This window comes from Lichenostomus cassidix, chromosome 2 (assembly GCF_008360975.1).
Source record: "Lichenostomus cassidix isolate B80296 chromosome 2, HeHo_3.0, whole genome shotgun sequence".
Lineage (NCBI taxonomy): Eukaryota > Metazoa > Chordata > Aves > Passeriformes > Meliphagidae > Lichenostomus > Lichenostomus cassidix.
The window spans coordinates 70,722,589-70,749,998 of NC_139482.1; the positions used below are offsets into that span (position 1 = coordinate 70,722,589).

The 27,410-nt window shown below is 42.2% G+C and overlaps 1 protein-coding gene across 1 annotated transcript in view; it reads right to left on the reverse strand.

The window, feature by feature from the left end:
- CDH20 (cadherin 20) overlaps positions 1-27,176 on the reverse strand; it is a 117,813-nt gene extending 90,637 nt beyond the window's left edge. Inside the window, exon 1 of the mRNA XM_085052092.1 lies at positions 26,839-27,176. The gene's annotated coding sequence lies outside the window, so the exon portion shown is untranslated. The remainder of the gene's footprint in view (positions 1-26,838) is intronic.
- Between the last annotated feature and the right edge of the window lie 234 nt (positions 27,177-27,410).

Genomic DNA, 27,410 nt, shown 5'->3' on the forward strand with positions numbered 1-27,410 from the left:
ACTGGAGGTACATAGGGACTTTCTGAAAGTTAAGCAGGTACTTAACTGCTGTCCTGCAGTGGGATGGACTTCAGCACCATTAAATTCACCAAGGCAGAAACGTGCATCTTTTCTTAAGCATGTCCTTAACTGAGTAGAGGCAGTGCCAGAGGACGGGGTGGTACTGAAAAAAAGGGTCAGGCTTATGTCTCAATTTTACTGCATGTGGAAGAGTTGCATCACATTCATTTTTAAATTGGCTGGTTCCAAATTCACTCAGTTTAAAAAAAAAAAAAAAAGAGTAATATTCATTTGCAGTTTAGGCTGGATTTTCCCTGCTTTGCCAATGTCTCCCTACTCCCTCATCCATCTGACAATATGATCCCTTCCAGTGACTGCACCATTTAAAGCACAGTCTCATAAAGAACTTACATAATTTTGCCATCCCTCTGTCTATGGCAGAGCCACTATGTGAATGTTGAAGGACAGTGTGGACTGTGGACCTCAGTGATCCTGAATAAAAGCATATTACCTGAGGGAACGACTCTCCCTTGTCTGTGGAGCAGGGTCTGGGCAGGCATGCTGCCCATGGGAGGTACAGCCTCCCTGCAGATGCAGTCCAGTGCATCGGATTTACAGCCCACATCCAACTTATCTGCAAGCAAACAGCAGTCAGTTTCTGGACATGCAGCAGCCTGGGGTGCAGAGGACCTTGTTGCCACAAAAATACAGAAAATTCCTTTTCCCTCCAAAGGTTTCCCCATCTGAGATCTGGGATTGGATCATGTGTACAGGACTGCATAATACAGGATCATCCCTATTATCAAGCACAATCCTAGCACAGACTGATGGGTCTCCAGGGTCTTTCAAGGCTGGGACTCTAGGTGCTCACGCACTCACAGCCTACTCCTTAAGACAGGGCTCTTTCTGCCTGCCCATCCTGGCTAGCCATAATTAGTTTAAAATCTGTTGGCTTATTTAAATTTCAGCTCTTTCAAGCAGTTTCAGCTGGCTTAATGCAGAGCTGAAAGCAACAGAAATCATCAGGGCCATACAAGTATCATACAAAACTGCAACAAAGAGAAGAAAGAGCCAAATGAATATCCCATGGAGAGAAAATCTACAGCAAGTTCTGTTCTGTTAATTGTGGTTCTGGCCTTGGCCTCTGCTGGGCAGCCTGGGGCTGGCCAAGGAGCCCATGGGAGGCTTGGACCCTGTCATGGAACAGATCCCCATGGCCTTGAAGGAATCTTTCGTTTTGTGTGGACACTGATGGGGCATGGGGAGAGGAAATTGTCGGGGTGGCTGAGGCAATAGGAGACAGAGCAGAGGCAATAAGACTATGCCAGAGCAGGCACAGGGATCTATGGGTATAGAAAACAAATCTATATGACTCCAGGCTTTTTAAAGTGTGCTGCTCCTGGAACAACTTGTTAAATTTCATGATACTGACTGTTTCTCTTTTTACTTCTCATTTGGTGGTTATATGAAACAAATCCCCAGTGAGCTTTCGCTTCTCACTATGGGATAGAACTCAGCATTTAAGAGTCAGGAAATTTATTTTACTTTTGTGGTCCCTAGTGACTTCAATTCTTGTAAGCCTGATTTCTGCTGCCTAAAATATTCTACAGTCATTTGTCACCATTATCTACTGCTTCACTAATGTTACTTAGGTAAATTATTATAATCTCAGCAAAAAAATATTTTAGTATTTCCTTTACAACTTTGTTTAAACTAGTCTTAGCAGAATTAGATTAATAAAACATGTGCCTTTCAATATACTTCAAAGTAACTTAGCAAGATATGTGCATGCCCATCAATTCTGCAGTAACAAGCAGAGTGTATAAAAGCTGATTTTAACCACCAGGACAAGTAGCCACATCTTCTATTTCTCTTGAAAATCTGCCTGTAATGTAAGGAGCTTGGTTTGCCCTTAAAATCAAGTATTTTGGTCACTGTTAACAACTTCATTAGGCAAACATACTAACACTCAAGGTATGTTGGGTTCAAGAGTCATCTTTTGCTGTAAACATCCTAAACTGTTCTGCTTCCTTATATAACTTCCTTTTTCTGCATCAGCACTGCTCCTATTCGTCTACTGGCCTGGGCCTTTCCATGCTTTGGTTGCCCCAAAGCTGTCTTCACAGCCTTCACAAGAAATGCCTCTCTAAGATATGCTCTAGTTTACAGTCAGATAATTCCTGAAGGCTCACTTCCAGTTGCTCTTTGGTATTTAATAATGCTGGATTAATGCACAAATAACCATAATCTATTTATTCTCAGGTAACTACCTTCAAGAGAAAAGCCATTATGTTATCAAGAACTACATTACCAGTATTACAATAGCATTACCATGACCTATTGCTGCTTTAACTCTTCTCTTTCCAGTAGACCTTGTCTGAACAAAGCTTCTCTAAACAAGAAGTCTTGTTCAGGTTCTCAAGTCACAGGAACATCAACCCTGCTTTTTTTGTTTGTTCCCTCAGCAAACACAAACTGAATGTTATCTGAATTTAATAACAACAGTGATATAGCAATGGAATGGAAATCTAAGTGAAGATACAAGACTAAGGTTGTGTATTCTGCAGCAATTCAAAAGCAGTGTTATTTTAAATTGATCTATCGTACTTTCTAAGCACAGTTCTGATGTATTTATTAAAAGCAAAATAGTATAATGCACAATATTTTAATGGCATTTAAAGAAAATTTACTAAACAATAAACGTTGTGAAAGAAGTGGAGAAAAAAATTTACATTTTGTCTGCTCTCTGTGTGGGATATGGAGCTTTTGGGAAAAAGAATGTACCACATCTTCCCTGTGACATACAGAACCTGATAAGAAGATCTGTGACTATTTGTGACCAGGTCATATATAAGGGGGGGGAAAAAGTTTTTAATTTTTGCAAAAGCCTCCCACAGGGACCAAGATCTAGTGCTTTAGAGCTTGAAGCTCTTTGTTGCATGGGTTGAGTCTTTGTACACATTTCCATACCCCAATACCCAGCACTCTTTGGGAAATGGCTTTTAATAATAAGTAATAGACGTGTAAGACGTAGTTTAGCTCCTTTTTTCTCTGTGGTTTGCTAATATTGTCTACTCTTTCCTATGTGCATTGGTAAAGCTAATATTTCAAAGGAATGCAGTGCCAAAATTTGCATTAATCTCAGTGGAGTTGGATTCAGTCCTGATGCTTAAGATACATTTGACAATTTTCAATTCTACCTTTATAGGCAAATATTTCGTGCTTGAAACCTGGCATTACAATGACTGAAGTCTGCTGTCAGAGACATCTCTGCACTTCCACAATCACAGTCTTTCTCCATCAACTTTCCAAGACATTCCCATTTCAGAGGAGGGGAAAGGCAAAGGAAGAAGCAGCACAATTGCTACAGGCTCTCTCACTGATACCCTTCTGCAGCAAACATTGCCCACTGGTTTTAACTGAGCAAGTCAGGGTATGTAACTAGATATCTGTCTAGGCAGATAAGAAAAGACTTCTTTTTCCTTGCAGTCTACCAGTCACTTTCATGAAATAATTGGTTTTACTAGCATCTGCTGCAATGCACTCCATAAACTGGGAAGAAATACTCCTGAAGGCTTGAGGCAAGACTGAACACAATTTCAGAGGCCTTTTTCATAAGTGAAATCAACAATCCATGCTAAGCTATTATTAGAAGTTCAAGGTGGAATTTCTATCCTGAATAAAAAGAATTATTTGAACACCCTCGATTCAAAGTCTGCAGTGGCTCTTGGAAGGGAAAAAGGACCACATCACTTAAAAAAGCCCTCTCTCTTTACATTTTTTCTGCTCTGCCTTCCTCACCCTGACGTATGTGTACAAGCTCCCCAGAGAGGGATTTCAGTGTTGTTGCAGGAACTCGTCAGAAGAGTGCAGTGCATGGTAGCAGAGAGCAGTGCTCATGTCACGTAACAAGTCTTGTGAGCAGAATCAATGTCCTTCATTAGACAGTCTGACATAGCTGAAGCAAAGCTATGGGTCCAAAATCCTGCCCAGCTTCACCATCTGGCCCAACAAGGCTTCTTACCTCTTCTCACTCAGCTCCCTTTGCTGGTCAGAGGTGCTGTGAGCACCTCCCTGTGCGAGGCTGGACTGGGTCCCCTCTGTGATGTGTGGTGTGCAGGCTGCCCACCATGCCTGCAGAGGTGACAACACATAAAGTCACCTCCATCTCTGGAACTCTGTGGAATTTTTACTGCAGAGTACATCTAATGGATGCTAGTGAAAACAAACTCCACTTGTTTTGTCACAAGAAGTAAGTAGGGCGAGCACATCAACTGTGTTTAGGTACTTACATTCTGCTCTAATTCTAAGGTAATGTACTTAGTATATAATTTTGTGGCCAGGAAGTGTAATAGAATGTAGCGTACTAATGCATAACACTTTTCATCCTGTATACTGCAGCCAGACAGCTTTTTACAATTAGCAAGTAATACACATATGTACATTAAGAACTGCAATGTAGTACACAGGGTGTATTACACACTTTTCCTCCTCTATCTTCTGCATGAAACAAAAAGGAAAGAAAAAAGGGTCACCTAATGTGACTAGAAGATACATGCATAGCTAAGGATGAATACTAACTGTGTGCTCAAAAAAACCCATTAAAGCATTAGGGGGAGGCATTAGTAATCCAACACCATGTACTTTAGAACAACTCACTGCCAGAAAGAAAGATAGTGAGGACAAAAATAAAATAAAACAAACAAGCAAGAAAACAAACAAAAAAAAATTATGATTTCTTCATACAAACTAACTGAAATATTTGTAGCAACAATATGGGACTATTTCAGTCACAAAACAGCCTGATTGAATGATAATCAAATTAATTATCTACATTAACTGAACAGTTGAGAGCCCAGGTTGAAATTTAATAAACCACACTGCATGAGGATGCTTAAAGATAAATCACAGCATGTGACTCTGTGAGCATAATTTATTTTAAAACACTGCACCGTTTCTGCAAATTGCATTTATTAAAGCTTTGCAAAAGCTTCAAATCTTTTCAAAGGTGAGGACATTTTGACTGTGCTGGTTCTTGTTATTTGAGATGTACTTCACAGAATCACAGAATGGGTCAGGCTGGGAGTGACGTGCAGTGGTCACAATTTCCATGCTTAAGCAGGGTCATCCCAGAGCACATGGCACAGGACTGCATCTAAGTGACTCTGGAGAATCTCCAGTGAGACAGACTCCACAACCTCCCTGGGCAATCTGTTCCAGTACTCAGGCACCAGCACAGTAAAGAAGTTCTGCCTCACACCCAGGTGGAAATTCTTGTGCTCCACTTTCTGCCCATTGACTCTTTGCCTGTTGCTTGGATCAACCAAGAAGAGCCTGGCTCCATCCTCTTGATGCCCTCCCTTCAGATACTTATAGACATTGAAGAGATCCCTTCTCAGTCCTCTCTTCTCGAGACAGAAGAAGAACAATTTCCTCAGCCTTTCCTCAGGAGACAGATGCTCCCATCTCTTAATCATCTTTGTCACCCTCCACTCGACCTGCTCCAGGAGCTCCCTGTCTCTCTTGCACTGAGGAGGCCAGAACTGGACACAGCACTCCAGATGTGCCTCACCAGGGCTGAGCAGAGGGCAGGATCACCTCACCTGACCTGCTGGCAATGCTCTTCCTAATGCACCCCAGGTCACCATTGGCCTCTTGGCCACCAGGACACACTGCTGGCTCGGGGACAGTTTGTTGCCCAGCAGGACCCCCAGGTCCTTCTCTGCAGAGCTGCTGCCCAGCAGGTCAGTCCCTAACCTGTCCTCATGCTTGGGGTTATTATTCCCCAGGTGCAGAACCCTGCATTTGCCTCTGTTGAATCTCAGAGGGTTCCACTCTGCCCATCTCTCCAACCTATCAAGGTCCTTCTGAAGGGCTGCACAGGCCTCTGGGGTATTGACCACTCCTCCCAGCCTTGTGTCAGCAGTGAAATTGCTGAGGTGGCATCTGCCCCTTCACCCAAGTCACTGATAAATAAGTTAAATAAAGTATTGAATCCTGGGGAACACCTCTAGTGACAGTTCTCCAACCAGATCCTGTGACACTGATTACATCCCTCTGGGATCTGCTGTTCAGCCAGTTCTTGATCCACTTCAATCTGTGTCCTCTTCAGTAATTTTTGATGAAATCTGTTTGGCAGTCATGCTGGGGGGAAAAACATGAGTCCAGCTCTTTGCCCAAGCCTGATCCCACCTTTTCCTATTTTCTCTCTTGAGCTCACAGTCCCAAACACATTTTCTCCACCTACTCCCCTGACATACATGCCAATGTCCCAGGCACATTACCCTCTGTAAGGCTACTCCTCATTTTTATTTGTTGGCCCTGTGGTAAGATGTCCAGGACACAGTCAGCATCATCTCAGCTGCTTACGGGGCTGGAAGAGAGGTGGCCAAAAGGTTGTGTCTTATGCAGAGACACACCCAGCTCTGCCAAAAATATGGGAAGGAGGGTGCCAAAACCCATTGATATGCCACGCCCTACCAGCCCTTTGATAACAGCCAGGGCAACCAAGAGAAGCAAGGCCAACCAGACTGCAGCACAGCTTCCCCCTCCTCTCCCAGCTGGCAAGACCCTGGGCACCAGGATGGTGCCAGGACAAGGGGGCGTGGGAAATCAGGAGGTGAGAGAAAACAGCCTCCCAGTCTCTATTTCCACAGGGTTTGTGGGAGAGCACAGCTCTGAGGGGCTACCCTCCACCTTGGCCACTGGGTGCCTGTGGGATGTGGGGGAGCAGGGCTGCCAGCAGCTCCGTGGTGGGGAAGGGTGGCCTGAGGACCAGGTGGCTCCTGGTGGTCCTGGCATGGGAACTGTGCTCCTGTCCCATGCAGGGACATGGCACCTGTGCACACTCGAGTGACGTGTGTACTCAGGACCCACAAGGTTAATTACGATGCCACCTGTAGGAGGTACTTTCCCACAAACACTAACCTTCTGCTTTTTCCATATGCTCCCATATGGTCCAATTTTTCTTCATAAGCAGAATTGTACTAGAGCTAAGAAATTACAGCAAGGCTTTACTTTTGTGCCTGTGACATCAAAACCAGAAGTCACCTGACTTTGATAAATCCAGGGTTTAAATTTTTTTTAAAATTTAAATAAATTTAATCTTTTTCTTCTAAACTCTAACTTCTTAGGAATAATTTGCATTCACAAGATATAAGAAATTTGATAGATTTTGTCATGAAACATTTTCATTTGTGCCTGGCAAGAGGTCAGGGAGAAGACTCAGATTGCCATATCTTGGTGTCCTTTCTGCAGCCTTCTTGCTTCGCACCCTTGCTGCAGCCCAAATATGCCCACCTCTACACATGTAGAAAACATTACAGAAATCAGATACAATCTCTGTTATCTTGGTAGGAGCAGAAAAAAGAGTTTGATTGTGATGCACTACAAAACACAGTATTAATGTGTGATGTACTACAAAACATAGTATTAATCCCTCAAATAATAGCAGAATAAGCACAAATGTTCTTAATCAATTTCTACTAATTCTAATCAACAATAAGAAAAAAATCAGATCATAAAAATGCTTGAAGTGTTTCAGGTTTCTCCTCATGGTATCTGAAAACAGACTTTGTTAGCAGATTGACTGAAATCTCTCTGGTTTTAGAGATGTGTGAATGGTTGTGAGAGGAATGCCCAAAACAAGTCACTTCTAGGGAAGCTTTGAACAATAAAGAGCCTCTGTTTTCCAGTGAATTGTGCATATGCACACAAACGCTCATCCATAATGTGAATTTAAAATAATCCTGACGGTAGTGGGGAGGGGGAGGGACACATGGAAATAACTCGGCAGACTTTGACCCTTTGTGTCAGAAAACAAAGCCTTCTAGTTCAAATCTGAGATAGCAGCTCTCATTTGACATGGTTTCAACAGACGAACACGCCTTCTGGCTTAAGCCTGTCCCTTAAGGATACTAAGAGCAAGCAAAGCTTGCTTACAAGCCACCCAACCACAACACGATGGTTTTAAGTGGAAACAAATGAATGGAATAGATGTAATTAAAAGTCCAAACTGAATTAGTCAAAATCGCTACAGCTTCACTTTACAAAGTCAGTGAAGGGCAGGAATGGAGCATCTGGAATAGCTATTTGGCATAGGGTCACTATGAAGATGAATTAGGGTTAATTTTCTCCCGGAGTGTAGGTCAGGCACTGCGCTGTGGCAGAACACTCAATTTACTGGGTATGTTTTGGCCTACTTAGAACTTTAGAAAATAAATATTACAATGTTAAATTAAATATGCTCTGTGACAAGGACTTGCAACATTGGGAGAATGTGATTTATATGCAATTGGCTCATATATACCATCTAATATGATATGCACAGTGTAATGAAAGCTCAAGGGTCTGATCTGCAGTGCAGAGATGCTTTACAATCCTCTTTCAGGTTGCACATTGTTTTTTCTTCCTTCTTTTCTTTTTTTTTCTTAATGACTACATGAGTTAATTAGTGGTTATGTACTCTGTCTCTTTCCCTGGCCTAGCTTATCCCTACTGCAATAAATCTCTTTTCTTTCCCTCTCCCAAGGATCATTACAACTTTAGCCAGCACTGTCAACAAAACTAATTGAAAGCCACCTGCTTTTAGGATCACCTTAATGAAAAATGAAGAAATTAAGGAACGAAATTCAATCAACTTTCTAATAGTCATTAATTTCCTATTAATTCACACAAGTACAGAGGCAGAAAACCCCTCACATGATCCTTTTTGTTTTCACTGCTGGTCTTATCATCCAGTTCTCCTTACATCTGTAGAATTGGAAACTATTATTTTTGTAACCTAAATCTCCTATCATTCTTCAATGTGGAACTAATAGTTTTACATTTCATCTTTTTAACTGCTGCTGTACAGAAAAAGAATGTCATTGCAAATAGCCTTCCTATTCTTTTTGTGAAATATTTGGGTTCTTTTAATCAGGCAGTTCCAGATTCAGCAGAACTTTTAAAGTCCACTTAAGCACTTATACAAATGATCTAAATCTTTCTGCCTTTGATAACACTCAAGTACCTGCAGATATCTGGGAAAAGGCTGAACATGCAAGACTGAATAGTTATGGATTTCGTGAGAGGGGGCATTGGTACTCAGACATGCCAGACCTCTGAGCACATACTGAACCTCAGGCAGATGAGCAAATACTATAGAAGTGGATAGGGAGCAAGCACACATGCTTCAAGGTAAGCACTTTGCTACCACTGCACAGGAGAGCACAATTTAGTGGAGTGAGCACAAGTAAAGGAAACATTCTTGTGCTAGCTTGATGGCTATGCTGTTTTTCCTAACTAGTTTCACAGCTCATCCTTAATTGTGGAGAAATAAGCCTGGAGAAGGATGAGTGGCTGATTTATTTCCTTCAGGCCAACCAGAGCAAAATCCTGAGAAAAGAAAAAACAAAAGGGGAACACGAGACAGATGGGACTAACGACTATTTGTGTTGCAGCAGGGCTTAGATGTCCCAGTAAAGGCTGGGATCCCACTGCGCCAGACGCTGTGCAAACATGTCACTGAGGGTGTTCAGTAAAGGAGAGCTGCCTGTAAACACTGCATGTGCAACTCCCTTTGAAGTCAGCAGAGCCCAAGCATGCAAGGGGTTTGTACGGCCAGGCCATGTGTTTCAAGCCATATGATTAATTGCTGTCGAGTGTGCCAAAGCAGAAGACAGGCTCTCTCACAGGATGGCCACCAAAGATATAACAAGCTGAGGAAGAAAAAAAATAAGGTCACAGATAATATATTGGTTTTATTTAATAGTCTACTGTTCAATTCCTGTGAGTGTAAACATATCATTATTTCTCCTACTTCAAAAGAGTAAAAATTCTACTTAGATGAAATACATTTAAAACAGTGCAGGTGACATGCAATATGGGATAAATGCTACCTTCATGCAAATGTATGCTTCTCTCATCGATTATACTAATAAGATATGCAAAGATAGATCAGAGGAATATAATTTGATCCTTTTTGGAAGCTACTCTGAAATCCATGCTGGATTTAGTGCATGTACATGCACAGAAGAGGAAGAACAGTGAGGAGTCACAGCACTGCAGAACCTTCCCAAAGATGGGAAATTCCTGCTGCTTTAGAAGTGAACTGATGGCTACAGAAGGTCAGTGGACCTAGAAACAAGGTGAGCCCCCAGTTTGTGAAGCTACAGTTTCAAAGATGCAATCAATGCTACAACAGGCAGAAAAGGCTCAAAAACAAAGGCATGCAAAAGAATGAAAGGAAGGAAAAAGTACCAGTCAGGAATAATTATCACAGTGTATAAAACTTTCCACTCCTTTATTATCATAAATTGCAAAGTTTTATTGATGCATATTTTATCACAGCACTCTTGCCATATGTGATCTGAAGATTCAGAGCCTGTCCCCGGGGACAACGGTACTGATATAGATAATCAAGAATTCCTTTTATGCTCCTCTCAACACAGCCACAGCTCAGATTGAAATTAACATCTTTTACAATGAAACACCAGTTTTCTGCCACAACTAGACATGACAGCTGGAGAGAGAGACCTGCTTATCCAGTTATTCCTTCAAGTCTCGATTTCATTACAGCCGTGAAGACGTAAACTAAGTACAAAGCAATGCGGACGGTCACTGAATACCAGAAAAATGAATCTGCATGCAACCTGCCACATGAAGAAACGGGAAGAGAAATGCTTCCAAATAAATCCAGGGATGAAAAGCAAAGATCAGACGCAGCCCTTAAAAAAAAGCGATGAAGAGGAATCCAAAAGCTTTGAACTTTTGCTGTGTTCACTGCCTGGACTAGAGTGGGTGATGCTTGCACACACGCATGTGCACACAGGAGTGGAACCCACGGCCAGAAGGAAACCCAGCATGGGGCTCTGTCCTACTTAAATCCTCCAAAGCAAGGATTTGACCTAGTGGAAGCACTAAGGCTGCTTAGTGTTGGTACTCATTCCTGTTCATTTTTTTTTAGCTTGACTGCTTCCACCTGTACATCATCCCTGTTTCTCACGCTGCTCAGGAGGAGGGCATGGAAGTTGTTTTGCCCTGCTCCCCCTGGGGTCAAACGTCACTGTAGCATCTGACTGTAGAGCGTTAAACAACCAACATCTGCCATGTGGGGTTCTCCTTCTCATCCTACTCCCAAGGGAGAACTGGGTATGCATTTTGGTGTTTTGTTTTTGCAGGACTTTGTTTTTGTTGTTTTAAATCTACATGCCGCTGTATGTTAGGAAAGAAAGCAAAGGCAGCACCTTGCTTGTGAAGGAGAAGGTGGTGGGGTTTGCAATGGTCATTAGTTTCTGAGGAAGTTAGTGCCAAAGTCTCAGCCTGTTTTCCCAGAAAGTGCAGCTTCCCGCTGGCTGCTAGAGCTGATAGAAAGGTGCAAACTTCACAGACTGTCACAGGGAGCTGGAGATAATAATGCACTGGAAAATTGCATCTGTTCCGTGTGTAAAAGCAGTTTAAGTCCAGCTTTGAGCACTTGCCTACCTAACACAAAATTTCAAAGGAGCCTGTTGCTTTGTTATATTACATGCTGGGACAATACACAGCAAAACCTACCCCATCGATCATTGGCTTTTTTCTCTTTTTTCTGATTAACATCATGCAACCTAAGGGTTATCTCCAAAAAGGGAAGCACAGAAGAGAGGTTATCAATGTATTTGGAAACATGTAAGTGGGCAAATGTGCTGTTAGAGATGCAAGGATGCTCGGGAAACATTTAAAGACTATTGCACCCCTCAGGTTAGATCAGGAAAGAGGTACAAAAGGGAAGGCACATGCCACTTTTCTAGCCTTGTGTCTGTCTTTCTACAGGCTGCAAAAAACAGTACTTCTACATTTCAATTCTGTGGATGAACTCAGGCTAAAAGCACATGTAAAGGCAAGCTCACTTTAGGGTCATTATCAAGTAAGACAGGGAAAGAGAAGGCTATGAAAGAAGACAGATATGTGGCAGAACTGCAGTGTAAGGATCTAATTTAAATCATCAGCAAAAAAATAGCACTAACACATTAGTTGGATGAGTCTTCAGGGGATAAAAATGAGAGGGCAGGACCTCTCATCCTGCCTTAGGAGACTGTCATTTTCACTTTCCTGAACCAAGGAATGTTTGGAATTTCCTGCTCCTCATCCCACTGGAAGGGCTCACCTCACTGGGAATGGCTGATTCCCAAATATTCAACGCCTTTTGCATTAATGAAGGAGATTCTTTCTGGGGTTACTCATTCTGTCTTTCATTATATTTTTAATTGACACATTTCCCAGAGTTCGCTGTTATAGAATGCTGGCATTGGAAGGATTTAATATTGAAGATATTCTTCTGCATGAAGGACACTTTGGAACACAAGCTGAGATGACCACTGGGATTTCTCCAGTCTTGCACACACTGAGTGATGACTGCAACCTCACTGAAACTATGAAGTCTAGATTAGCCAAGATAGTTTGAGAGAAGTGTAGCAGTGCCTATTATTTTTCCTTTTACAAGATACTTAATATGGATATTTGCTATGCTCATACAATTTTTATATCAGATTGAAAAACAGAATTTCCATCTTGCAAGAAGTAACAGCATTTGGCATTTCTCCCAAGTCAGGCTAAAAAGCCCAAATAATGCAATTGCCATGGAGTTTTTAAAAATCAGTTTAAAAAGGCAAAACAATATAACTTCTGTGTTATGATATGGGTCATCCTGAAGTTTCAGAAATAAAATGTTTAGTGTTAAGAAGCAAGAGGGATGTGGTGATCTTGCTCTTGCTCCTTCACTCCACTCTAGATGGCCACAACTGGGAGCTGATATTCTTGACCCACTTGTTTCTACCTACCTAATGATCCCTCTCCCCAGCCAGAATTAGAGCCCCACCAGCCATGAGAATCTCATGGTGTAGCTGTTGCCAAGATGCTTCACACTAATGCAACACCTCATCCCAATTACAAAATATATATGCCAGCCAGATTTTCCTCTGGAGCATTTTACTAAAAGGTCTATTTTCCCTATGAACATCTTCAAATTTAATGAACAACAGGAAAATACTTAATTGGACACTTTTGTGATCAAACCTAGTTGTTTTATTAGAACTTGCTTTTTGAATCCTTTGAGTGGGAGTATCAAGGCAGAATATCAGGTAAGAAGACTAGTATCAAGGTAGAATCTCAGTGTGATGTGTAAATAAGGACTTTGAAAAGCATTTGAGATGAATCTTTCTTCACAGCCTCAACTTTTAAAAGTATGTTTTCTAAGCAATTCTTTTCATATTTCTTTTCATAGCAATATTGATTAAAAAAATTATTTTACACCTGTAAATCAAAAAGCACACTGGAACACTTTTCTATAAAATTCTTAATAAGGTGGAGAACTCATTGGGAATCTGTACACGATCTATCATGATGGATAGAATGACCAAGCCAGAGGATGGTGGGGTTGTGATTGTAACAGAACAGTAAAAATAAATTCGTAAAAAAAAAAAAATTAAAAAAAAAATCAGAAATGATCAAGCAATCAAAAATCAGTTGCTTACTACAAAGAAAACTTGGACCCTCTTTGAGTGAAATGTGTTGTCATTTTACCAGCATAACCCCACTGAAACCAGTGAGCTTGCATTACTGTACTAGAGAGTGGAGTAACATAAAGGCATGCCATGTTGCAAAGGTTTTTACATCTTTCTTTGAAATACTAACATGGGTCATTGTCCCAGACACGAGTCTGTCCAGAGATAATAAATCCTGGATCTTGAAGATAGATTGGTTGTAACTGGATCTAAAACATGGCCTATGGGGAAAGATCTTTCCCTACTTAAATCACATTGTTTTCATTGGTGTACTGGTGTAAATGGTATTTTTATGTATGTCTCCAGAAGCGAACTCAACTGCAATATTTCTTCTCTGCTGCTGAAATATTAGCATTAAAAAAGCAGTATTTTACAAAAGCCATATAAACACAGTTCTACCAACACAATCAATTTTGTTGGAATTATTTTACACCATCCTTCATCCTTGAAATTATATCCCTTCCTTTGTGAAATGTTTGAAAACTTAAAAAATTCTGAAGTTATTTGAAGTAAGATTCAACAGTATATTAACTGGTAAAAATCAAAGTATTCCTTTTTCTCCCCAAGCCCAGAAGAATTAATATTGTTGCCACTAAAGAAGAACAGGCACCCAACTTTTGAACAGAAACTGACCTAATATTTCTGAAAAGCCTGCATGCAATTAGCTTCTTGTAAGAGCCATCTTTCAAGCAGTCTTTTTCTGCCTCTGAACTCCAAAAGCTGCTCATGAGATCCAGCAAAATTAAGATATTAATAGAGAACCATTTATCAAGCTCGATGGGTTTGTTAGAGGCACTCTTGTCTAGTTAACCAACACTGTCAGGGTAGCTTTTAAACAAGACACTGTTAAGGGTATTTCTATCCCAGGATTTTCACAACAGTGTCTCTCCAGCAATGGAAGTAATGCTGCCCCAGGAAGTGGTGCTCAGAGAGTAGAGGTCTCCCCAGAAAGGGAGTCCTCCTTGGCTGTGGGGTGGTGTGGTGGCCTTGTCCCGAGATGTTGAGATGGTCAAAGGGACACCTGGTACAGCGGGAGGTACACCTGCACCCGTCAGTGCTCTGAGCATGTGGAATCACTGCTGGGTATCCAAAGCAAAGAGGGCTGCTGCCCTCCTGATCCCAGGGACTACAGCCCATGTCTCAGAAACTTTGGCCTAGGCTGAAAAGAGGAAAATGGCTGGTGAATTGTGGCGGCAAATTCACAGTATGGGATTGGGAACCAGGGGCCGAGTCCTATGTCTGGCTTCTCTCTTGCCTTCCTTCTTGGTGGCCCACACTGTTCTCTGGGCTTATTCTACCTTCACTCTGCCTTGTGTTCAACAGCAGTTTGGTTTTCTAGATACATTCTCTTCAAGTAAAAAAAAAATTTTTTTTTTTCCACCAGAAACATATGTACTTCAACATTTTCCAGGAAAAGATTTCTCAGATCAGGGCTCTTTCTTGTGACTTTGAGACACAAATCACAATCTTGACCTCTTCATTACTAAATGTGATCACTCTGACAGGTCTTTTGTCTGAGCATTTTCTAAAGGCTTTGGTTTCCCTCTAAAACATGATAATTTTGAAATCTAATTTTTAACAAAACAGAACTGTGATCTCCCAGCTCTGGTATTAGGACTGCAAGCACTTCGATGCAGCGCTATGCTCTACGTGTTTATACTGCAGGGGCATCTGCATATTACCTAGCAGGCATCTCTAAACCACGAATTATAACTGATAATATATCTTTTACCTTTGTCTGGTGATTCAGTCTCAGAAACCTAAACCTGATGTGCTTTCTCAACCACTCAGATCCACTGTGTGGAAAAAAGCTACAAAATCCCTGTTGTATCAGTAGATTTGAAGCTAAACTCAAATGTTGCTCTTATCTAGGCATATAATTCCTTCAGACTGTGAACCTCTGGCTTTGCCAATGGAGTGTCTAACAGTGGCAGAAGTTGTGCTAAGGCTGGACACTTATCCCAGCCCATCTCTGCCTCCTTTTTCACCCAAATTCACTTGGCTGTGCCTGCAGCACTCATCTACTGGCACCAGTACTGCACAAGTTTCAGATAAAGGAGCACCATTTTTTTGCAGTCCTATTTATTCCTTAAACATTTAATGTCACATCTGTGATTTTTTCTAGTTCCAGGGTTTTATATGAGACAGGAACATTAAGGTTATCTGATCAACTGATGTTGACAATACCCCACACATGGCAGAGGACAAGAGGATAAAATACTGTAAACACTGTGAATGCAGCATCTTCCCCCTTTCCCTTTTTACTTCCTGTAAACATTACTGGAGAAGAATGTACTGCAAAGTCATAAATAAAGTATACTTGTCAGAAGCTATGATCTTAAAATATTCTAACGGTTTGTTTGTGTTCTCTCCATAAATTGTTTATTGGTCAATATGGACAGAATTTGCAAATGCATCCTCCTTTGCAGTTCACTGATATTATCTCCATTTCAAATACTTTAATCTAATATTAAGCCTCCAAAAAAAACCCCCTTTCTACCCTTTTTTCATTGATGAGAAATTTTCTAATGCTGAACATTCAATTATGCAGCATAATTGTGTGCCTCATCCTCAAGGAGATGATGAGCATTAAAGGACAGTATGACTGTTAAAGGTACTGTCGCAGGTAGGGTTATGGGGGATGCTTTTTCAGTGGTGTCAATCTACACAGTAAAGCAAATCAGAAAAGAAAAATCTCTGTAGAAAATTAGTTTCTAATTTATATTTTTACTTCCCTGTGTCATGTGAATGTTCTTCAAGTAAGATGCCAACACTGTGAAATGGTACCCTGATGAGTAAATTATTATAGAAAGAAGTTTATCAAAGCAGTGATTTCAGTGTCTGAATAGTCCATGAGCACAAAGAACAGGAGAGATCTCTTTAGCCAGAGAAGACACCAACATTTAACACAGACAACAGACTTCTAACTCTCCTGGAGCCCTGCACTGCAGGGTGGTCTTCCAATAAAACAAACATCCTGCATAGGGTGGTATTTTAAACCAGAAGTGGTTCAGTCCCCTACAGATCCTAAAGAAGCAAAAAAGAGACCAATAGACCTAAAAATGCTTTTAAATGCATTTAATCATTGATGGATTGGCTATTTACAGCTAGTAAGTCAGATATGTTATGACGTTTGGTAATTGCCTCTTCAATAAATAACTTGGTAAGTTCCCAGAGAAAAGAAGGCAATTTATATCAGAATAAAACCAGTTTTGGTCCACCAACTCTTTGAGGACAATTTGGTATGTAACTGTAACTACATGGGGAATTAGGATGCTCAGTGATCATTAAAAATAATGGGAACTTAAGTGTCCAGATCCTACAGCAGTTTCAAAACTCTTAGCTATGCACTCCTGGGACAATTAGTTTTTGCCCACTGCGAAGGTATTAACACTTAAACACTCAGGAAAGAAAGAGAACACATTGCATAAAAACCCAGTGTAAGATGGTTATCTATGAACGTGTTTTACTAAAGTGATGCTTTACTGAACTGCCACAATGAAGAAGAAAACGGAACACCTTATAATTTATTTTTGATACTCTAATTATTGACGTTTCAACAAAACAAGGACTTCATAGCCAAAGGGTTGATTGGCAATGGGATTAAAGTGACAACAGATTTAAATCAGAATGCTTATGCTTTTTTTTTTGAGGCTAGGAATTTGTAGTTAAAAATTAACACCTATCTGCCGCACATCATTATATATGTTTGTTCTGCATAAACACCTGCAGAGCCCAGTAAGGGATTACAGAGGTAAGGCAATGGAGTGCTTTCTCCCAAAGGTGAGAAACAAATGAATGAGCTGGAGATAGCAAACAGTAGTAGGGAAAAGTTATTAGCTATCCTGGGTATCACTGCTGTTAGCCATGGTTGATTCATTGCCTCACTAACAGTCACCTATTTAGCAGGTTGTAATACAAATGAGTCTCTAATGGGAGCTTCTTCTGCACAGAGCAGCAGGACAGCAAACGGGGGCACTTGAAGGCAAGGAAACATGGGTGAAATGGGCAAGGAAAACAGACAGGCAGAGACTGACAGCTCACTGTTGAGCTGCTCTCTTTTACTTTTTTCCTTTTCTCCCATTATCTCTTCTACACATTTGAATTGAGAATCCAGTTCCTTAGTCCTCCATTTCATAATGAGATGTACCATGGGCATGATATAGCAGGAGCCCACCTGAAAGAGGGGATCCTCCACCACAGCATATTTAACACAGTGCCCTTAGCAGCACCTCTGAGCTCACCCTCATGAGGATTAACCTTTCCCAAGTCTATACTACAAAAAGGAAGTATATATATACACAAAAAGGAAGTATATGGTTCAGACCAACATGTCTATACAGTGGTTAACATTTTGTATATAGCCCTAATATCTACAACACATTGCTGACAGATACCTTTCTCCTAGCATACTGACGAGCTACAACCTGAAACGACATGCAAATCTAATAATATGATTTTTAACAACCCCCCCACAACGTTTTTTACTCACCCTGGAGACTTCTTGTGGGATCCAGATGCTGTTATTCCAATCTCTATCTGTTACCACACACTCCTCTACTTTCTGCTGTGCTCATTTGTAACCCTGTGGAACAGTTATTTGACTTCTTTTTGTATTAGTCTCTTTTCAAGCCTGAGCCAAATTCTATACTTGCCACCTATCAGATCTGTCCTTTTTTGTCTCTGTTATTCTATGAAGACATTTGTCATTTCTTTCTGTCTGCCTCACTATACAAACCCTGTTTTCTTGCCCTCCTGCAGCTTCTTTCTCTGTTCAGTCTCCTCAAGGTTTTGTTGCTATTATCATCATTTTCTCTCAGCATGCTCTCTGTCCTCTTGAAGGCTGGTTTGACAGATCCTCTCTTGTCATCTGCTTGAAGGCTGATTTCAGCTCTTCCTTGCAGCACTGTGCCTAAGTGCCTCCTCCGCTAAAAGTGTTTAGTGTGGAGCTTGTTCTACAAGAACTGCTCCTTGTGGCCCTTCCTTCTGAGGAGTGTCTCCAAGACAGAAGGTGTACAGGGCTGTGGCCCACAGAGCCAGTCTGACAATGTCAGTAGTCGACTGCTGCCTTTCCAACAGGCCTGGCAGCCCTTCCCCTTGTCATTATCAAGGATGTGCACTAATCACTTGACAGGATCTCCTCTGGGTGTCTGTGGGGTGCCCAGAGAAGATGATGTTTAACCTTGCTATTAGAATAAATTTACCAGCTTGTGCTCACACCTCATGTATTCTTTGCATGGCGACTGTCCATTTCCATATCACTTTTTGAAGGAGACAGAGCAGCAGCTCCTCTCAGGAGATGTGGTAGTTGTTTGCTGTATGCAGCCCTCCTCCGACATTGGAAGAAGCTGAGTGTCCAATTAAAACACACAGGCAGCACTGACACATGGTCTTCCCATACTTCCCTTTCCGAGAAGGCATTTGTCCTTCAGAGGTCCTTCACGAGGCCTGCAAATTTCCTCTTTATTTCTCCACTCTCTTCTTTAAAAACATATTTTTGCTCTGAAGTCTTAATATATTACACCTCCAGGTCAAGCAATACATAGTATTTACTTTAATGGTTAATGTCCTCCAGATTATGCATGGATTGGAGGATGCTTGGGGCAAAACTTCAAATTTTATTTGAAGGGAAATGCTTCTTTTCATTAAGGAAGCTCCCCTTTCCAGAAGTCAGTCTTCTAGCTCACACAGAGAGTCACCGTAATTTCACCTGTTAAAGCACTTCTCTCCTCTTCAAAAGTATCTTAAAATTGAAAAATAGACTAATTCCAGCAATGGGCTAAGCACACAGAAGGCACTCCATAATCTAGTGAAGTACCTATATTATTCTTAAGAGATTTGCCAACCAGCGATCTACTACTGCTATTTTAATTTATGTCACATCGTGATTGCAATTCTAAATTAAACTCATACAGGAAAGAAAATTTATAGTTAAGCCTTTCTCTCAATCCTTAACTTTTTTCGCTGCAACAAAGTGACATATTGCAAGGGCTTTTAACTGTGTCTCATGATACCTAGGCATGTACAAAGGTTAATTACTGTATTGGGTTTGAGTGACAAGGTTTTGGTAGTGGAGGGGCTACAGGGGTGTTTATGTGAGAAGCTGCCAAAAGGTCCCCCCATGTCCATCACAGCCAATGCCCACTGGTCCCAGGATGGACCCACTGCTGGCTAAGGCTGAGCCCATCAGCAACAATGGCACCACCTCCAGGATAATTTATTTAAGAAGGGAAGAAAAAAGCCTTGCGCAACAGCAGCCAGAGAGGAGAGTAAAAATATGTGAGAAAACAAGCTGTGCAAGCTCCAAGGCCAGTGAAGAAGGAGGGGCAGGAGGTGCTCCAGGCACTGGAGCAGATTCCCCTGCAGCCCAGGGTGAAGACCATGGTGAGGCAGCTGTGCCCCTGCAGCCCATGGAGAGCCCCACACTGAAGCAAATGGATGTCTGAAAGTGTTTGTGACTCCATGAGAAGCCCACACTGGAGCAGGCTCCTCAACACGTGTAGAGCCCCCAGTGAAGGCTGCCTGTGCTGGCAGGACCTGTGACTGATCCTGCAGGGGACCCACTCTGGAGCAACCTCATGAAGAACTGCAGCCCATGGGTAGAACCCACACTGGAGGAGTTTGTGGAGAACTGTCTCCTGTGGGAGGGACTCCCTGCTGGAGCAGGGGAAGAGTGTTAGGAGTCCTTCCCACCAGAAAGAAGAAGAAGCAGCAACAATGTATGATGAACTGACTGCAGTCCCAATTCCCTGTCCCATTGTTCCACAGGGAAGCAGAGAAATTGGGAATGAAGTTGACTCTGGGGAGAAGAGTTGTGTAATAAATTAAACAGATTTCCCCAGGCTGAGTCTGTTTTGCTGGTAACAGCAACTGGTAAGGAATATCCCCTATCCTTATCTTGACCTGTATTTTCTTTGTGTTTTTTCTCCCCTGTTCAGCTGATGGGAGGGATAAAGTCGCTTAGATGGGCACAGGGCTCCAGCCAGGGTCAACACACTGCAATTACACAGACTCATTTTTTACCTCTGATTTGCTAAAAGGAATCACATAGAAGAATTCAGCCCCAGTGTGCTCTCTGTTTGAAACCTCTTGGGCTATGCTGTCAGGTGCTGCATAGTTCAACAGAGCAAAGCTTACACCATTCAATGAGTGCTTCCTCCACTGGGTATCTGCACAGAAGCAGGAAGGGTATCAGTCTTTCTGAAAAAAGTAAAGTAATTTACAGAAAGGCCTCACTGAGAAACAAATCCACATGTTCCCCCCAGAGGCCCTATGGCAGCCCTAGCCACCTCTATTCCTTCCCTCTTTGGTGAGGACAGGGACATGAGCTCATGGCATGGGCCCACAAGAGCATCTCAATGCTGTCACTGCTAGAAAAAAATGGAGATGACACAGATGGCAAAAAGAAGAAAATCAAGAGGGAAATTCAGAAGTAACCCAAACACCTCTGTGTGTTTCACTGGTCCCAACTTAATGGGTTATGGTTTGGGGTATCAACCCCTGAGTGTTCAGGTTTTTGAAGAATCATTACAAAAATCATCACAGTCAAACAATTTTAACATACAGAATGCATTTAGTAGTGTGCCTTGAATTTATTTCTTTGCATATGAATTATACTTATGCTTTTCAAAGCAAAAGAAGTAGTTTGAAAATTGGAACCCCCTGTGACTGCATGAAACACTCCTTTCATCCATTCATTCTTTAAATGGGGACCTGAGTAAACTCCTTCACAACAGTTAGGGTTTCTCAAGTCTGCAAACACTTTTCAAATGTGGGCTCTATCTTTTGGAATGCCATCAAGACATGCTTGGTAGTGTGGTAGCTTGTGAATTTTAATTGTTTAACTTGCAGATGAAATGTATGTAACTATGTTAAAAATTCCTCTGAAAAAAGTAGGTCTTATACATGCGTTGCTGTCAGTTTTCACAGTTCTATCCTTTTTTTAATTACCCAAGGCATTCTGATTACAGAGCTACAAAGTAATCTATTTAAAGCTGGGTTTTACAGTGATCTAATGGGCAGAAAAACCATATGGAATTAGAAAACATTTACTTCTCTTCCCCTTCTTCTTATATTGCCAAATATGTTTAAATCAAACTTGTTTTAAAAACAAATATTCCCAGGGTAAGGACTTTCATATCAACTTCTGGTTGTTTCTGTTGAATTAGAAACCTCTGGCAATTTTTTTCCTACTGAAATGTAAATGATGACATATCATTAACTAGCAGCATTACACCACTAAAATACTGGGATGTGTCTTGCTTGCCTCAAACTTCCCTTTCCTTAAGTGCAATGCCTTAGAGGCAGCAGTGTTTAAATGGTACAAAGTACTCTACTAGCACCAGCCTGAATCTTTATTTAGGAGAACAAGCTTCACATTCTTCGCTGCTAACACAGTATATGGGCATGTTCGGCTCCTCCATAAAACACACTCATACACTATTACTGTCTAACCCAAGGTGCAGCACTGACATGACAGATTCATGTTCCCAGCTGTGACATAAGGGCTCTTTGACAATACCACACTGAAAGCCCTATTAAGAAAACATGTGCCGGACAGTTCATCTGATGCAGTTAAATGCTATAAAAGATTTTCCAGGTGTTAATGAGTTACACGAGTAGAATGACAATGAGGGGGAACCGTGCGCTTGGAAATTCTCAAGAAGCAGTACTCAGGCTCTCAGAGAGACAGACAAACAGTGCTTTATAAGCACCACAGGCCACGCTCTGCACCTGACCACACGAGGTGATGAGCGACCCCGACTATTCACTGCGGGAACTGTTCATTGAGGATCGTTTGCATGGGAAAAGACAGACTTTCATGTCTTCCTGCAGTTTACTACATCCTTTTTACTTTGCCCTATTTGGGAAAAAGCACTAGCTATCTTCCCCCTTTTAAGCATTTTTTTGTTCTAAAGAGAAGGAAAACATTGTGCCTGTTGCTTCATTTCTTGTTTTTACGAGGGATTCAGCTTAACCCAGTACAACTAAGAAACTGTCATTTAGTTCATGTTAAAGCATCACTACTTAGAGTTTATGTTTTAAAGGACAGACATACAGTCTGCTGCATAGTTTGAAACAGCAGTAGATGAAATTTTTCAAGGCAATGATGAGGCTTAAGATGCATTCCTTTAAGATATGTATAAAATCCTATGCACGGACTGCCTTGAAAATTTCAACCACTGGTACTTCAGAGTACACGCATATGTTGTTTTTGTACAACAGCTACCTACAGGAGTATTCTTTCTTCATATAATCTGTTGACTTGATAAAAGATTGTTTCATTTCTTTAGCATGTCTGAATCCCATGGTTACTCTCCTTAAGGAGATAAGTTTTGTTTTATCCACATATGACAGTGAGGGACAGTGAGGGAAGGCTGCAATGCAGATTTTTCCATGCTGTTGTGACCACAATCTCAGTCTTTATCCTGGCATACAATTGTATCTAGGGGAAAAAAAATAAAAGATAATTTTGTCTCTATGCTAATTTCAGCCTGACTTTCTGAAAAGGGGAAACTCCCAGTAATACGAGAACCAATTGAGTGTCTTCTCTCAGACACTCAATTTAGAACCACCCATTTTATCTCCCACAGAAAAGTCAGTACTATTTTATCTTTCATTTCCAATCTAATATCCCAAGTTGTCTACCCACTCTTCCCCCGCCCCAAGAGAGTTACTTAAATTAACTTGGAGGACTAAATTTTCTTAAAGGCATAAGAAGACTAGGTGGAGAGAATAAGCAAACCAGTGTAATAACACATTGACAGAGATTCTTGAAATTCGTGTTTTAATGGTTAAAATTCCTCTGACTTGCCAGGTGTTCTGTGCAAATGTTGCATTCATACAATGTAGTATCTGACCATTTAACCATATGTCAAACAATCTCTGCTATGACAACCAGATGTAGACATTGCCATGGAATGAAATTATAATTTTATTAATTACCCTTTAATTAGTTGATACAGGAGAGAACACGCAGTAATTTAGTCATAATTGGCCTGACTGAGACTCAATACTTAAAGGGATGGAATCTGTTTGTGAGACTACTTGTTATGAATAACAATTATGTCTGTGACAATGCAATTTTATTATGAAGATGTACTATGCATTTCAAAGAGTATAAGTTAGTATTAAAGATAGGTATAAGATAGTATCCAGGATTTTAACTACAATTTGATGGAAAATATTTTCCTGGAATGAAAGTGTATAATCCTCTATATATTTTGCTGCACGTTATAACAATGCAAGAAAGACTTTTTACCAAACTCACTGTGATTTCCAAAGTGTGTTTTCAATGCATTTTATTATAGAAATGAGGAGCCACTTGCACTTCAGAGTCTTCTCAAAATCTTTTTAGCAATCTTTAAATTATTCTAGACTTCAACATGGTATTCGTGCAAGGGGTACATGATGCAATTTTTTTAAACATTCTTTGACAAAATGTTGTAATCAGAAACTTGAGCAGAATCTCTTATGTGATCACTTGTCACCACACTTTTTGGACTTCTGTCAGGAAGTGGAACATCCCTAGGTTTCTTGGACTATGTAGGTGCAAATAAAGTTAGCAACATCCCCCTCTAGACTGTACCAGTAGGTAAATGTCTTGAAGACATTCTTTCAGCACAGATTGCTGTTAACTTCACAGACTGAATATTGAGTATCACTGTAGTAGGACAGAGCACATGAACAGCTTAATAAAATGCTTGTAAAGTGGGTCTCAACATTGCCCCTTACATACCCAGTTGTTAAGAAATGTTTTTGCCATTCTGGAGCCATCATTCTGTCCTTGCTCTTCTAAACTCTATGACCCGAGAGAAGACTGCAGTCTTTTATATTAGTTTTATACTGTTAGATGGACAACATGCCTCATGTTTTTGCCACTTGTCTTTCCACAAAAATGTCAGAAAGCGCAGGTCAAAACCTTCAGCAAATGCAGCTTCAACAAAATACAACAAACTGCTTCACTGTTCAGAGCTGAATAAAAGCTCCCACCCGTGGTTTTTTTGTTTTTTTTCTCATGATGGGTAGTTCCCTGTTTTCTGCATGCGCAGTGACAGAAATTATACTTAACCGAATTACTTTTAAAACCTTGCCCAATTACAGCATGCTTATTTATTTATTTATGATGGATGTGCAGGCTATATAGATGACTCCAAGCCAAATGAGTCTTTCATGTAACTATTGTAAGTCAAGGAATTTATATGAAGGATAAGTCTGTTTCCTTTACAATTAGACTTCAAGAAATTCTCTCACCTTGCTTAAATGACTATGGACTGCTTTCTAAGTTGGTTTTTCTTTTTCTTTTTAAACACAACATCCCTCCATCCTTTCTCATGGTTAATTCACTATTGTGCTTCTTTAGCATGAATGTGTGTGTATATATCTATATATATGGAAAAACATGCTGTATAAGGAAAACAAAACACCTTTTGCCTAGGGTGCCATCTTCCAGTTAATATCAGTAAGTCATATTCTGTTGCTTATAAGTGCATCTTGCTCAACAACTTATCACCACCTCCAGTACAAACACTTGTAGGTTGTATCTTCCTGCTGTGTCACAGGGAATAGCTAACACAGTGTAACAAGAGATCATTTCATTAGATTACCATGAAAGAATCACCACTGCAAGGAACTTGAGCTGAACAGGGACACAATCACAGTCTTAAAAACTCGAAACAGTTTACCATTAAAGCCTTGTGTGACTGCTTCAGAAATGTCTTAGAGCAGCACAAAAGCTGGCACCATTAGCTTTCATCCCTGCTGAGTTGGCAATAAAGTGCACACATAAGTAAAATGCATTAATTGGTATTAGTCAATCTAGTTAAGATGTTCATTCTCCAGGCATCTTCAGATTTCATTTCCATAAAATAGGATTTCTTTAAGTCTCATAATTTGATTTTGTCCAGCCCAAAATGATATTGACACAGTGGCAGCAAAAGCACAATTACACCCCAGCTTTACAAAGGTGTTCTCTATCTAAATAGACCAGGGCCCACGTGTTCTGAGTCTCACACACACGCACACACACACGAGGAAAAAAAAAAGCAAAAAAGCAAAAAAAAAGCAACTCACATAAAAAACCCCAAACAACCCTGCGGAAGAGGAAAAAGTGATAAATTTTCCTATCATTTTCCTATTGCTATTCTTCCTTCCTTTCCCCCGTATTTTTCCTACTGTGCACTACTGATTACTGCACTTTAAGATCAGAATGAACAATTAACTGCCTAATTATTCCAGTCACACCAAGCCACAATGAAATCTTTATTCAGTGTTTACAGCAATCTTTGGCAGAGACTGTCTTGCTGTTTTTAAACCAAGAAGAACTGCTCCCTTTGGCTCCCTTCAGCATCAGCTGCCTGGGTTTCAGAGCTGGATGCCAATAATCAGCCTCCTTTTTCTCTTCCAAAGTGGCTATTTTTTTTTTTTTAAGGGTGAAAAGACCTATTCTCATCAGCTCCCCATATATTCTGCCTGATTTATGTCCCAGCCACTGGGTCTCTTCCTTCCGTATCTTTTACCATTTGTGTCCTCCCGCACCCCCTCCGCGCCGCTCCCGCAGCGCCCGCCGAGCCGCGGAGCCCCCGGAGAGCCCCGGAGAGCCCCGGAGAGCCCCGGACAGGGGGGCACTTCTTCCCCGGGAGCCCCGGAGAGGGGAAGGGAGGCGGGAGGAGGGGGGAGAGTTCCCAGCTCCGGAGGTACAGCATCCACACACATTCACTCACACCTTCTCCCACAGTTTTTTCTCGTTCTGCAGAAATCCCCGAGGCGGCTCCCCGCCCCGCAAAGTTGGAGGGATCCGCTCCATGTCCCGGGCGGCTCTTTCTGCCCCTGTCCGTGTCTCCCACCTGCTCTCGGCTCCCGCCGGGACGCTCCGTGCCCCGCTCCGCCCTGCCCTGCCCTGCCCTGCCCGGCTCTGCCCGCTCCTGCCGCCGGGCAGAGCACCTGCGGAGCGGGGGAAGCTTGTCCCAGCCAAACTCCAGAGCCACAAGCTGCGGGCTGGCTCCCTTCCCCACCGCCTCCTCCTCGCCCTCTGACTGCGGCTGGGCAGCCAGGGGGTCGGGGAAAGAAGGAGGAGAAAAAAAATCATAGAGGGAACAACTAAGATTAAAAAAAGAATACTAAAACCTTAAGGGGAAAAAGAAGAAAAAGTGGAGGAGAAAAGAGAAAAATAAAGGAATAAAAGGAAGGGGGGGGGGGGAAAGAAGAAAGAAATAAGGAAACAAAAAGAAAGAAAAAGAGAAAAGAAAAAGGGGAGGGGGAAAGTGGGGGAAAAGGAAAAAAGCAGAAGAAAAAGTCCGCGAAGGAGAGGTCGGGTTACCTTGCAGTGTGGAGGAGCTCCCGACTGCCTTCCCGGCGACGGGACTGCTCTCCTCCGCCGGGTGCGCCCCTCACATCCCCGCGCCCCGTGCCGCTGCCGCGGAGGGAGCTGCCGCTCGCTCCTGTCTCGGGCTGCGGAGGGACGCTCGGGCTGGGGGCTGCTCGGGGCTGCGCGGGGCTGCGCGGCCGCGGGCGGAGGAGGAGGAGGCGGAGGAGGAGGAGGAGGAGGCGGAGGAGGAGGAAGAGGAGGAGGGAGCCCCACGGCCGCCCCGCTCCCCAGAGCTGCCCGCTGGAAGTGGCCGCCTCTGCCCCTGGCTCGGCTGCCCGTGGATATCGCGGCGGGTCTGGCGCTGCCGCGGGGACCTGCGGGAGGCGATTGGTGCCGGGAGCTGCGCCTTCCTGCGCCGCCCCGTCCCTCCTTCCCGGGGAACCCCCGCCCCGGCTGCTGCCCCACGCAGCCCCCGGCTGTGGCAGAGCGAGCCCGGGTCTCCCCTCCGCAGGGCTGGCTACATCTCGGGAGGATTCCAAAACGCACCGCAGGGGCTGCGAGAGGATGGGCTGCTGTGGTAGACC